General features: G+C 43.0%; 1 long non-coding RNA gene across 1 annotated transcript; it reads left to right on the top strand.

Annotated features, from left to right (window-relative positions):
- The first annotated feature begins 3634 nt into the window (after positions 1-3634).
- LOC129037200 (uncharacterized) lies at positions 3635-8540 on the top strand. The gene is made up of 4 exons (XR_008502746.1): positions 3635-3873; positions 6075-6214; positions 6466-6573; positions 7048-8540. It is a non-coding gene; the product is annotated as an uncharacterized LOC129037200 (long non-coding RNA).
- The last annotated feature ends 1243 nt before the right edge of the window (positions 8541-9783 follow it).

The following is a 9783-nucleotide window of genomic DNA, read 5'->3' on the forward strand; positions in this document are numbered from 1 at the left end:
TATAAAAACAGACAGATTTGGCCAATGGCCTGCATTTGGCCTGTAGGCTGTAGTTTACCAATCCCTGGATTAGAAAATGCCCCAAGAGTTTATAAAAGGGACATTTTTGGCCAAGTGTGGTGGCTCACGCCTGTAATCCCAGCACTTTGGGAGGCTGAGACGGGCAGCTCGTGAGGTCAGCAGATCGAGACCATTCTGGCCAACATGGTGAAACCCTGTCTCTACTAAAAATACAAAAATTAGCTGGGTGTGGTGGCGCACGCTAGTAATCCCAACTACTCGGGAGGCTGAGGCAGGAGAATGGCTTGAACACGGGAGGTGGAGATTGCAGTGAGCCGAGATTGTGCCACTGCACTCCAGCCTGGTGACAGAGTGAGACTCCATCTAAAAATAATAATAATTTTAAAAAGGCAAGTTTTTTTCAGCTGGAAAAAATAAGGAAGAAGAGTGAAAGTGGAAATTCTATTGGTTATTGAAGGCTGCTAGTATTTCAAACAGCAGAGAGGAAATGTCAGCATTATTGGTGGAGAACCAATATAAGCAAAGGCAAATGTCTTGGGGCTTATATGTAGATGGCAGTGGGGGACAGGGAGGACAGTAATTAGATCAGTTTGACTGAAGGAAGAAACTCGTGTCAAAGAGAAACATTCTAAATTATCAGGGCTGGAAGAGACTTTGCTGATCATTTGCTTTTCATTGTACAGATGGGGAAATTAATGTGGGCTATTTCAGATCTGGAAAGAGAATAAAGAGTGGCATGCCTCGAATACTGTCTTAGTTCATTTTGTGCTGCTATTACAGCATGCCTGAGATGGGTATTTACAATGAACAGAAATGTATCAGCTCTTTTCTGGAGGTCGGGAAGTCCCAGATTGAGGGGTGACATCTGTCAAGGGCCTTTTTGCTGCATCATCCCAAGGTGCAAGGGCAAAGAGAGGGAGGGAGAGAGAGAAAAGGGGACCAAACTTACCCTTTTATGGCAAACCCACTCCTGTGATAATGGCATTAATCTATTCATGAAAGGTGGATCCTCATGGCCCAATCACCTCTCATTAGGCCCCGCCTCCAAATACTGTTGCATTGGAGATTAAGTTTCCAACAAATAATTTTGGAGGGCACATTTAGACCATGGCATTCTGTACCTGACCCCCAAAACTCATGTCCTTTTCACATGCAAACTACATTCATTCCATTCCAATAGCCCCAACATCTTAACTGTTTCAGCACCAATTTAAAAGTTCGAAGTTTAGAGTCTCATTTAAATTAGACATGGGTGAGACTCAAGGCACAATTTATCCTAAGTTAAAACCCCTCCAGCTGTCAGCCTGTGAAATCAAACAGATTATCTACTTCCAAAATACATTAGTTGAACGGGCATAAGATAGACATCCCCATTCCAAATGGAAGAAATACGAAAGAAGAATGGAGAAACAAGTCCCAGGCAAGTTCAAAACCCAATTAAGGTGAATAATACTGAGTCCTAAGGCTTAAGAATAATATTTTTTCACTAGGTATCCTACCTTTGGGTATAATGGGATGGGGGTTGGTCCCCCATTGCCTTGGCAACCCTGCCTCTATGGGGGATTAGGGATAGCTAGGCCTGTGCAGCAGCTCTCAGGGGTTGAAATCTCATGCCTGCAGCTCCCCCAGGCTATTATCTCATGGTGGTGACTCTACAGTTCTGGGGTCTTGGGGGTGAACTTACTCTCATGGCTCCACAAGGACTAGTAGGGACTTTCTGCAGCAGCTCTGATCCCAAAGTTCTGCTGGGCATTGCCCTAGTGGGGGCTGTCTGCGGTGACTGCCCGTGAGAAAAGTTCTGCCTGGGCCTCCATGCTATCTGAGACATCCTTTGAAATCTAGGTAGAAGTAGCGATGTCCCCACAGCTCTTGCATTCTGTGTACCTGCAGACTTAACACCACATGGATACTGCTAAGATTTGCCATTTGAGGTGCTGTGCCAGAATTCGGAGAGCAGAGACTTGACCTGGCCTGGAGCCAAGGCCCCGTGGATGCCCTAGGCCCTTCTTTTGATTTATTTTCTTTTCCCAGGCCTTGTCATTCTGAGCCTGCAATAGGAAGGTCTGCATCAGTAATCTCTCATGTGTCTTTGGGGTCATTCTCCCCTTGTACTGATGAATAACCTCCAGCTTTATTCTATCCATGCTAATCTCCTTATCAAATGGTCCTTTGGGCACATCCTTGGTTTCCTATAAATTTTTTTTCTCTTAAAAAAAATCTTTTTTTATTCTCTACTATATAGCCAGTCTGAGAGTCCTCCACATCTCTATTTCTCTTTTAATTTTAAATTCTGTCTTTAAATAATTTCTTTTTCTTGCATTTTACTCTATGCAGTTAAGAGAAGCCATGCTGCTCCTTCGGTATTTTGCTTAGACATATCTTCCACCACACACCCTAGTTCATTGCTCTTAAATTCTGCCTTCTGTAAAGCTCTTGAGCATGCACACAATTCAGCCAAGTTCTTTGCCACTTAACAACAAGGATGGCCATGACTCCAGTTTTCTTTGTTTTTTAATCTTTTCCTTTTTTTTTTTATTATTATACTTTAAGTTTTAGGGTACATGTGCACAATGTGCAGGTTAGTTACATATGTATACATGTGCCATGCTGGTGTGCTGCACCCATTTAGCATTAGGTATATCTCCTAATGCTATCCCTCCCCACTCCCCTCACCCACAACAGTCCCCAGAGTGTGATGGTCCCCTTCCTGTGTCCATGTGTTCTCTAAGGTATTCTTCATTTCCATCTGAGGCCCAATCAGTATGGCCTTTACTGCTCATATTTCTATGAACATTCTGATTATGATGGCTTAAATAAAGTTTCAGACTTCGTCTATAGCGCTCCTCTTCTTTTGAGCCCTTACCAGCATCATCCTCAAAGTCTATTTATAGTAATTTTGGCTTTTTCTAGCCTGCTCCTCTAAATTCTTTCAGCTTCATTTAATTACATAGTTCTGAAGCTGCTTCCACATTTTCAGGTATTTGTTATAGTAACAGCTCCACCTCTTAGTGCCAATTTTCTTTCTTAGTCTGTTTTGTTCTGCTGTAACAGAATACCACAGACTGGGTAATTTATAGTAAACATAAATCTATCAGCTCACACTTCTGGAGACTGGAAAGTCCAAGATCGAGGGGCTGCATGTGGTGAGGGTCTTGCTGCATTTTCCTATGGCAGGAGGGCAGAGAGAAAGAGAGAGAAAGAGAGAGAAAAGGGGACCAAAGGTACTCTTTTATAAGGAACTCACTCCTGCAATAAAGGCATTAATTCGTTCATGAGGGTATAGACTTCATGGCCTACTCACCTCTCATTAAGATCCACCTGCTAACACTGTTGAGTTGGGTGTTAAATTTCCAATGCATGCCTTTTGGGGGACACATTCAAATTATAGCAAATACTAAGTTAAGGAAGTTTCAGCTCTGTCTGGCAGCCTCATAATATTTCAACTCTTCATCATTTGAATGCTTATTAATTAACCAACTTCCTATATGCCATGTGATCAGATGTCACAGGAGGAGTTCCTTTGGGATGAACTTAGTTCTTTGTGCACCATTGTGAAGTAACACTGTAGTGATGGTGACAAGACACATCTGGAGCAGTTACCTAAACAAGCACCAAGCATTAGAAGCCTTAGTGTTTCAATTTGCCATCAACTTGCTCTGCAAGCCCAGACCAAACCCTGAGCTTCCTCTGGCTTTCTCTTTGGTTAAACAAGAAGCCTTTATCTTCATCTCTCCATCAGAACCCGTGGCCTGCTCCTCTCTCCCTTCTCTGCTTTCATTGTCCACCAATACTGAAGTCATAAATGACTAGAGGGAGCTGGAGTGTGAGGGTCCAGAAACTTGTATGATCCAGGTATTCGTTTATTGATTTTTTTTTCAATTAATTAGTGAGCATTTACCATGTACGAAGTGCTGAGGATAAATAGTGAGCAAGGCAAGCAGGCTTCTGCCCTCACAAAGCTCATATTCTAGTCCTGCGTATGTGTGTTGGTGGGGGAAATGTAAACAATATACAAGTAAACAAACAAATGAAAGAATTTCAGATGGAGATAAGTGCTACGAATGAAGTAGAACAAGGTATTGTGATAGTGACTACAGTGGTGCCTGTGGCTAGTCTAGTGAGGGAAGACCTCTTTGAGGAGATACCTGGATGTTGAGAAGAGCCAAAGAAGAAGGACTCCAGCCAGAGAACCCTAAGTATGCTGTGTTGGAGATACAGAGAGAAGGCCTGTTGACTGTGGGTTAGTAGTCAAGGGGAAATGCATGGCAGACAAAGAGAAACAGGTGGACAACATAAAGAAATCAATGAGTTTTAATGTGGTCAATTGAGTGACTGGATAATTGCTCCTATTTTTAAAAGAGCTTTCAAACTGTTACCTGTAGAATGGTTTGAAAGGGATAAGAGTAGAAGAGGTAAGATGTTAGGCAAGGTTGTCAGGCACAGTAGCTTGTGAATATAATCCCAGCTACTTGGGAGGTTGAGGCAGGAGGATCACTTGTGGCCAGGAGTTCAGGATGAGCCTGAGCAACACGACAAGACTCTGTCTCTTAAAACAACACAAAAAATTAGCCAAACGTGGTGGCACGTGCCTTTAGTCCCAGCTACTCAGGAAGCTGAGGTGGGAGGATCACTTGAGCCTAGGAGTTCAAGGCTTCATTGAGCTATGATCATGCCACTGCACCCCTGCCTGGGTGACAGAGTGAGACTAATATATATATATATATATATATATATATATATATATGGCTATTTCAGTAGTCCAGGTGGGTGCCAAGATCAAACATCACAGTGGAGACTGAGAGAAGTGGCTGGATTTGGGATCTGTTCTGGAAGCAGAAGAAACAGGACCTGTTGAGGGATTGGATATGATGTCCTTGGTAGTGATGGTAAAAGGAAAGCAGAAATCAAGGATGCCTCCTTAAGTTGGAGCTTGAACAACCAGGTTGGTGGTGGTGCCTTTTTTTTCTTTTGAGTGGAATGTTGAGAGATGAACAGTTTGAGTGGGAGGTGTGGTAAGTTGGTAGGTCTATTGTGGGTGTGCTAAATTGGAGATGCCTCTGAGACTCCAGGTAAGGATATGCAGTCGGCATGTGGAAGTACTTTTCTTTGGTGTCTCCAGTCTTAAAGGATTAGCATTCTCTCTAATGCTCATATAATAATCCCAGCCTTGATTTGTTCAACCATGTATTTTATAATATCCCCTCCCCGCTGGAATTTCTGGGACTCCTTGGAGATATATCGATTCAATGGGATCCATCCTAGTTTCTGCATTTCACCTTTGCCAGCCATCCTGCCCCCACCTCTGCTCAACCCCTTGCCACTACCTGGCTCCCTCTGCCCACCTACTTGGCCCCACATGGTCATCTTTAGGTGACTGACACATGTTGTCAAATCAGTCTTCCCAGAGATTAAGCCATTTGCATTCCCACTAGCAGGGCAGGATATGTCCATTTCCCCACATTTTCACCAATTCAGGCACCATTACAGTTAGATGGATGGTAACACATTTCAATTTGCATTGCAAAGATATGCTCCTAAACAGCAGAGTATTCTATGTCTGTAAATAGAAACACACAGAATCAATTCAAGTGCCCAGAAACCACATGCAATTATTTGGGAATTTCAGGGTGCAGATAATAACAACGGTTAACATTTGTTGAGATCTCATTATGTGCCGTGCACTGTGCTAAAGCACTCTGCAGATACAGTACCTATTATTACAATATCTTGATAGGGTGGATGTTATGATCAGCCTTCATTTTCTAGATGTGGAAACTGAGGCAAAGGGAAATTAAGTCATTTGTTCAAGGGGCAGAGCTGGATTTCAGATCCCAGGTCTGTCAAAGCCTAATCCCAGCCGGCCTTCTTTCTGTTGCTCCAAGTAGGAGTCCTACTCAGAACTGTTCCTGGCCCTGTATGACAGCATTGATAAGACTCCTGGAAATTTTTGTTACTTCCTAGCCTCCACTTTCTACCTTCCCATTTTCTCCTAATTTTCTCAATCTTTGTTGGGGTTTTCTCCTTCTTGACACCTGGCCAATATAATCCTGCAGGATCCTCACTCAACAAAACATCCCAGTCACGAGTGGGATGGGTAATGAAAACCTCCCGCAAGTTTACAGGGTGCGGAGGGGACTCCCTGGCAGGTAGACCGCCATCTCCTCCACCTCGCTTTCCTACTCACAGGAGTGAGGTAAACTTTTTTCTTTCCTGATAATAATAATGAGATAAAGTATATCGAGGGCCTACTGTTTGTGCATATGCTGTTTTAAGTACTATGAATCCCTAAAACTACCCAATGGGGTACTCACCATGATAGAAATTTTATGTGCATATTGTAAAAAATGTGAATAATAGAGTATCTAAAGACTGCCACTGCTAAGATGTTGGTGTATTCCCTTCCAGTATTTTTGCCTAACATAAGTATTTTTAATATTTTTCTAGAGTTCCATGTCACACATCCAATAAAGTTCAACTCTGCAAGCATGAGAGAGAAGAGGAAGGAAAAGAGAGAATCTAAAGTGTGAATGATTCTGTTTACCATTCCACGGAGTAAGTGGCTGCCTGGGAGTGCGTGTGAGATGGGAGTGGGAGAGAATCTTCTGTTCTTCCCTTGGACCTCAGTTCCAGGGAGCTTTTCAGTGTGTAAACATCTTACCATGGACATTCTGGGTTTCGGTTTAAAAAGATGTATTTTTGGTTTGACATAGTCTCTCACTGAAACCAGCTGCTCAGCTGATGGTGAAACTAAGAGTCAAGGATTAACTGAACGGTTAGGGACACAGTGGCCATGGCAAAACTTACTGAGAAATGGCCATCTCACATGTAGCATTCTCCTAAGGGATTTCAAGGGCATTTTGACTTTTGACTTTTTTACCGGGCACGCTGACTTGGCGAGCTAACCTCTGTGCAAGATGCCACTCAAGAAACCACTCCATTGTTTATAATTAAAACAGCAGTTGAGGTGGCCCTGTACTTTGAGATTTAAACAATAGTGACTTAAGCTCTTTCTCCTGTTTTCTGTAGGAAGTCCAGCATGCTCACTGAGAGTCCCGCCATCCCTGGGGCTGACAGTCCCGTGGTTTGTTCTGGCTCTAGGTGTCCACCCCCGAGGAACTCTGAATTCACAGTCTCACATGAAGGGACGGCACCCTGCTCTCCCTGTGCAAGGCACTGAGCTTCATGTCAAACTTGGCCTCTGTGTTTAGTTCCCACCAGGCCCTTCTCCCAAGAAATGTACATGTAGCAAACTTTACTCAAAGCGTGGGGACTCAGGAGGGATTTTAAAAAATCATAAAAATGCCGAGTTTAAAATTAGATCGTATTAGTTTTCCTTAGAAGGAAGAAAAAAAGTTTAAAAATTAAAAAAAGAGATAAAATTAGATCTTATATATCTCTCTCCTGAAAAGTCCCTTAACAGCCTTGCTGTAGGGAATGTCTTTCTCACCGACCACTTTTCTTGGAAGATTCCAGCCTTCCACCTTGTTGTTTGCCTCCTCTATCCATAAAACATTCAAATTCTCTCATTTATCTTAGAAGGCAGTTTAGCTCTACAGCCCCTACACAGTCCTAGACCTCCTTTCTATATCTACTATTAAGTACCATTCACACCAAGGGTCACCTACTCTGAGTTTCAAACATTAGTAATAAAGAAGAGAAAGTGGAGGCTTTGAAATTCCCATATTTTCTTCATGCCTCTCCACCAGTCTTTGTAAGTGAAATAGAGTCTGATAGAGATTTATTTTCTCATTGATATTAACTATGCTTCTCCTCTTAGAAGACAGAGGCATCTGCAGTCAGTGTCAAATATTTCCCACCCTACCATATATATATGAAATACATGGATTATGTTCTATGGACAATTTGGCATCTTGTTTGTTTCAGTTACTATTGCTGCATAACAAATCATTCCAAACTTACAGGTTAATCAACAACAATTTATTATGCCCACAGATTCTGCAGATCAGGGATTTGAGAGGATCATGGTGGAATCACTTGTTTCTGTTCCATGATGTCTGGGGCCTCAAATGGGGAGATAGAGAGGTTGGGGATGGCTTCGTGGGTGAGGGCTAGAATTATTAAGAGGGTTATCACTTACATGCCTGGCAGTTGATGTAAGTCATCAGCTGAGATGTCAGCTGGGGACATCCACTGAAATACCTACTCATGGCCTGTCCACGTGGTGCCTTGGGTCTCATCACAGCATGGTGGCTGGGTCCCAAGAGTGAGCATCTCAAGAGAGCAAGGTGAAAGTGCATGGCATTTTAATGAGTCAGCCTTGAAAGTCACATAATGTTAGTTCTGCACTATTCTTGGTTGAGGCAGACACTAAGATCTGCCCAGCTTCAAGGGGAGGTGGCAAAGACCCCATCATTTGATACGAGGATTGTCAAGGTCACATTGTAATGAAAGCCTGTGAGATGGGTGGTGATGTTTCTGCCGTGTTGGAAAATGCAATCTGCTACACTGCTCTTTTCATTTAACGTATCATACCATTAAAATAATCTGTCAACTCTGTGAATACATCCATAGAACTTATTCATTTACTAATTCCTTAGTATAGGACTTTTCTCATCACTTCCCCATAAGAGAAAAGAAGGAGGTATGGGTATTTTCCTTCGCTAAAACCAAGAGAGAGAGACCCAAAGAGAATTATTTGACAAGTGGGATTCCTATTCCTGCAGTGTCCACTCCATTAATTTGGGGTCTGTTATCTTTCCTTTGATGGTTTTTGAGTCTTGGACCAGCAGGAGCACCTGATGCTGCTTAGGACATGGATATAGGGGTCTGTGGCTTCTCAAGTGTGTCAAGGACACATACATTTCCCCTGGGTCGAGGGAACACCTTAGGAAGTGGTACTTGAGCTGTTCTTCCATTATTCCCCAAGTGGGTTGCCCACTGGATGAGATGCCCCTGGTAGAAGGAAAGTGTGGGGAAGACTGTGGTTGGGGAGGAAAAGGAAAGGAAGCAGCTGGAGCCCTAGCCAGGCCACCCATGTAGGTGAATATGCAGGGGATGGCCCTACAACATTCTCCAAAGAACCCAATGGATGAGCCCCATGAAGGAGCCACACAGCAGGAGTCAAAGCCCAGTCTGCATTATCCAGGAACCAGTGACCACTGAAATAAAAAGGATCAGCTCCTCATCATAAGCAGCTAAATGAGGAAACATCTCTGTCCTTCCCTCTTTCCATCCTGCCCCAACATCAGAGGGCATGTCCATAGGAGATGGCATGGTGAGAAGAGACCATCCTCTTTCCCCTGCAACCTTTAAGCAGCTTAGAAACTCAAGTCTAGGTTTGTGTATGTGTTTGGACGTGGTGAGGAAAAGAGAGTCATTACATGAAAACAAGTTTCAAGTTTTGAAATGCATGGGACTGAGTCCTACAGAAACAAAAATGTCACCGAGTAACCCTTAATAACTGGAAATAAATGGAATTGCACTAAGATGATGTCAAGCACCATTAAAGAGGATTTGAGAACACACAGTTGGTGGCAATTCTGTGTTTGAAACAGTGTTAAGCTGAGACTCCTTGATAAACTAGGTACAATTGTAGTTATTGGGTATCAGCCTTTTTAAAATACTTAATTCTTAGTCAAAATGCCCTTCCAGGAAGGCTGTACTTTTCCCACCTCCTTGAAGATGCCCACTTCACAGGATGACATTTATTCAGGCCTGGAGAGGTGCAATCTCATTATGTGGGTCATTAAAGGCAACACATTAGAGGCGACAAAGGGAGTGTCACCAAAAGACTTTGTAGCA

This window comes from Pongo pygmaeus, chromosome 4 (genome assembly GCF_028885625.2).
Source record: "Pongo pygmaeus isolate AG05252 chromosome 4, NHGRI_mPonPyg2-v2.0_pri, whole genome shotgun sequence".
Taxonomy (NCBI): domain Eukaryota; kingdom Metazoa; phylum Chordata; class Mammalia; order Primates; family Hominidae; genus Pongo; species Pongo pygmaeus.